Source organism: Moschus berezovskii, chromosome 10 (assembly GCF_049115385.1).
Source record: "Moschus berezovskii isolate FMDL1 chromosome 10, NW_MosBer_1.0, whole genome shotgun sequence".
NCBI lineage: Eukaryota > Metazoa > Chordata > Mammalia > Artiodactyla > Moschidae > Moschus > Moschus berezovskii.
Window position 1 is genome coordinate 75,113,427 of NC_142469.1, and position 4,733 is coordinate 75,118,159.

Sequence of the window (4,733 nt, forward strand, 5' to 3'; positions counted from 1 at the left end):
AATAGGAAGAAAGAAAAAAAGTCTATCATTAATATCTTCAACTGTGAATAGTTTTATATAGTTTTAATAATGTATAACATTGAATGCCAGTCCAACATATCAAGCCAAAATTATGATACAACTCTATTGGGAAAAGGGTGGTTGACACACACACACACATATAGAGAGAGAGAGAAAGAAAGGGAGTTAAGTCCTCACCCTTCCTAGTGGAAAGTCAATAGAAAATGCTTAAAATTGAAAAAATATAATAATATAGCTTACTATTTAGTAAAGTCATGCTCAAAATTCTCCAAGCCAGGCTTCAGCAGTATGTAAACCGTGAACTCCCAGATGTTCAAGCAGGTTTTAGAAAAGGCAGAGGCACCAGAGATCAAATTGCCAACATCCGCTGGATCATGGAGAAAGCAAGAGAGTTTCAGAAAAACTTCTATTTCTGCTTTATTGACTATGCCAAAGCCTTTGACTGTGTGGATCACAATAAACTGTGGAACATTCTGAAAGAGATGGGAATCCCAGACCACCTGACCTGCCTCTTGAGAAACCTGTATGCAGGTCAGGAAGCAACTGTTAGAACTGGACATGGAACAACAGACTGGTTCCAAATAGGAAAAGGTGTACGTCAAGGTTGTATATTGTCACCTTGCTTATTTAACTTATATGCAGAGTACATCATGAGGAACGCTGGGCTGGAAGAAGCACAAGCTGGAATCAAGATTGCTGGGAGAAATATCAATAACCTCAGATATGCAGATGACACTACCCTTATGGCAGAAAGTGAAGAGGAACTCAAAAGCCTCTTGATGAAAGTGAAAGAGGAGAGTGAAAAGGTTGGTTTGAAGCTCAACATTCAGGAAACAAAGATCATGGCATCTGGTCCCATCACTTCATGGGAAATAGATGGAAAAACAGTGGAAACAGTGTCAGACTTTATTTTTTTGGGCTCCAAAATCACTGCAGATGCTGATTGCAGCCATGAAATTAAAAGACGCTTGCTCCTTGGAAGGAAAGTTATGACCAACCTTGATAGTATATTAAAAAGCAGAGACATTACTTTGCCAACCAAGGTCCGTCTAGTCAAGGCAATGGTTTTTCCCGTGGTCATGTATGGATGTGAGTGTTGGACTGTGAAGAAGGCTGACCGCCGAAGAATCGATGCTTTTGAACTGTGGTGTTGGAGAAGACTCTTGAGAGTCCCTTATACTGCAAGGAGATCCAACCAGTCCATTCTGGAGGAGATCAATCCTGGATGTTCATTGGAGGGACTGATGCTAAAGCTGAAACTGCAATACTTTGGCCACCTCATGCGACGAGTTGACTCACTGGAAAAGACTCTGATGCTGGGAAAGGTTGGGGGCGGGAGGAGAAGGGGACGACGGAGAATGAGATGGCTGGATGGCATCACCGACTCTGTGGACATGAGTTTGAGTGAACTCCGGGAGTTGGTGATGGACAGGGAGGCCTGGCGTGCTGTGATTCATGGGGTCGCGGAGAGTCGGACACGACTGAGCGACTGAACTGAACTGAACTGAACTATTTAGTAGCTAAATACCTGGGCTTCCCTGGTGGTTCAGTGGTAGAGAATCTGCCTGCCAATGCAGGTGATGCAGCTTCAATCCCTGGGTCAGGAAGACTCCCTGGAGGAGGTAATGGCAACCCACTCTACTATTGGAGAATCCCCATGGACAGAAAGCCTCACAGGCTACAGTCCATGGGGTTCCAAAGAGTCAGACACAACTTAGCGTCTGAGCACAAGCACCTAAATTACAGCTAAAATTGCTGATGATTGCTCCCTCTAGGGAGATGAAGAAATGATGAGCAGGAGACCAGTGCTGTTTTTCTTAACAAATTTTGTGAAATCTTTTGCTACTTTATATACACGTATAACCTCAACATTATTATTTTTTTTAATTTAAAAAGAAGAGATAAAAAGGAGTCAACAATGGCATATCATTTAGAAGACTTTTTTGAAGTCTATGCAAAAATGATGATGTCTTGAATTAGGATCATGGTAGAGGAAATTAAAAGAACTGGACAGATGAAACTATTTAATTGATTTCTGGCATTGTGATCAGAAAAGATGCTTTGATATGATTTCAACAGGTAAACTATGAAGTCACAATTAGATCCTGTGAGTAAATAACTTAGATGTAGATATCCAGTTGGAGAGCATGAGGCATCCAGGATGACCACTAGGTATTTAGCTCGAGCTAGTGGAAATGGCAACCCACTCCAGTGTTCTTGCCTGGAGAATCCCAGGGATGGGGAAGCCTAGTGGGCTGCCGTCTGTGGGGTCACACAGAGTCGGACACAACTGAAGTGACTTAGCAGCAGCAGCAGCAGTGGATAGATGTGGTGCCATTTGCTGAAGGAGAGAATCAAGGGGGCAGAGCAAGTTTTAGGGGAGAAAATACTGAGTTCACTTTATTTATTTATTGGTAATGCCACATGGCATGAGGGATCTTAGTTCCCCAACCGGGTGTCCAACGCATGCCCCCTGTATTGGAAGCATGAAGTCTTAACTGCTGGACTGCCAAGGGAGTCCTGAGTTCCCTTTAGAACTGTTTCATTTAATTTGCTTATGTGCATGCTTAGTCACTCAGTCATGTCCAACTCTTTTGACCCTTTGGACTGTAGTTCACGAGGCTCCTCTGTCCATGGAGCCTGCAAGTATTCTCCAGGCAAGAATCCTGGAGTGGGTTACTATTCCTTTCTCCAGGGGATCTTCCCAACCCAGAGATCAAACCCAGGTCTCCTGCACTGCAGGTGGATTCTTTACCGTCTAAGCCACCAGGGAAGCCCCTATATATTTCCCCAAAAGAGATAGGGCTGAAAAGTTATTTATATGATCTTCTAGAGCGCAAGACCCATAGTTAAGTTAGAAACTATAGACAAAAAATTGACAAAAAGTGATAAAGACGGCCATGGATATGTGTTCTGTTTTCTTGCCAATAACTCTTTCCGCTCCTCAGAGTTCTTGTGAGGACACGCATGTGTGTTGGCTGGCACTCACTCGGCTCTACTCCTACTGCAAGTTGGGGCCCAGACTGGCCCTCTAAGTAGCCTTTCACTATGGCCACAGTGCTTTGGTTCAGGAAGAGCATGTAAACTGAGGAGAGTTTATCAGAACCCTTTTAGAAAAAGTGGAAATGGATATTAATGAATATTAATTTCTTTCCTTCTAGAATTCTGAGCCAGGAAAGTCTGGAGCTGCCTGTGGCTCTCTTGTCTATTCAGGGAGTCTGGCTGTGGATGAAGACAACATTGTGTAAATCAGGGACAGATTCTTACTATGATTAGTCACCTTCTTGGACCGAGCCAAGTTTCATTCTCTGAATTCCCCACTTATGTGAGCCAGCAGTTTCCCTTCCTAAGATGGTCTGGCTTGCCCTGACAGTGTCCTGTCTTGTGAGTGGACATGGATAAGGTTGTCATGTGAGAGTGTGAAGGGTTAATAGAGAAAGTATCTGGATCTTACAAGCCTTACAAGCCTACGAGTAGACGTGGAGCTGGCAGGAGAGACAAAGAAGAAACTGTTGAGTAGATAGAGGGGGAAAAAAAAGGAAAGGAAAAGCCATGGCAATCATAAGACAGTGTTTCCAGAAGCAAAAAGGAGTCAACAATAGTAATGTTGCCCAAGGTCAATCAACACCTTGAAAAACTGGCTGACCTTGAAGATGTTGGTGAGAGCAGTTTTGGGGAAGTGAAATTTTGTGGAAATGGCTTGGGGGAATGTGTGGGAGTTGGAGAAATTGAATTAATAAATGGTGACAACTCATTCGAAAGTAGAATTTTTGAAGGAGAGAGAGCACATAGAAATTACCAGGGGACGGGTTTAGGGAACATTTCTTTTTCCTTTTTCAGGTTTTTGTTCTAAGAAAAGAGAGGGATGAGTATAATTAAATACTGATGAAAAGAACCTAGTGAAAAGAGAGAAACTGAAGCAGCAAAGTCTAATAATTTATCATGGAGAATCTACAAGACATTGGGGGAAATGTAGTCAGGAGCAGAGTAGGATGATAAACTTAGGAAGAAAGAAGGTGATGTTGACGGGTAAGATGACATTGACTTTATAGGCTTGGTTGAGAGAATTCCTATCATATGAATTTATTTTCACTGTGAAATAATAAGCACAGTTATCTGCTAAGAATGAGGAGATGTGGAAGATTTGACTGAAGCAGGTAAGACCTGAAATAGTCACTGGGCCAATACGTGAGATAATACTGGATTGTTGGGTAGAGTTGAGGGCCTAGATCAGGTTGTGTCCAGGAATTGAAAGAGGCACAACCTGCAGAACCGAAGGAGTTTGTCAAGCAGTGAGGGGGCAGAGTGGGTGCAAGCAGGGAGGGAAAGCTGGGTTTGTCTAGGATTTACATAGAATGGCAGTTAAAGTCACTGTTTCCTACAGAGTTTGGGAGAAACAATGATTTGGGCGGGGGGGGGGGGGGCAAAAAATTTCTTTCTTTAGAGAATAACCCATCTGTTTTTCTTACCTGTTTCAGGGAAAGTTGATGGAGTCTATTCATTGAACACAGGGGTGGAGAGTAGAGGGATACATTTTATATCAGGAATAATAAAAATAGGTATTTATCAGGTAGGCTCAGTGGTAAAGAACCCACCTGCCAGTGCAGGAAACACAGGAGATGCGGGTTCAATCCCTGGATTGGGAAGATCCCCGGAGTAGGAAATGGCAACTCCAGTATTCTTGCCTGGGAAATCCTATGGACAGAGGAGCC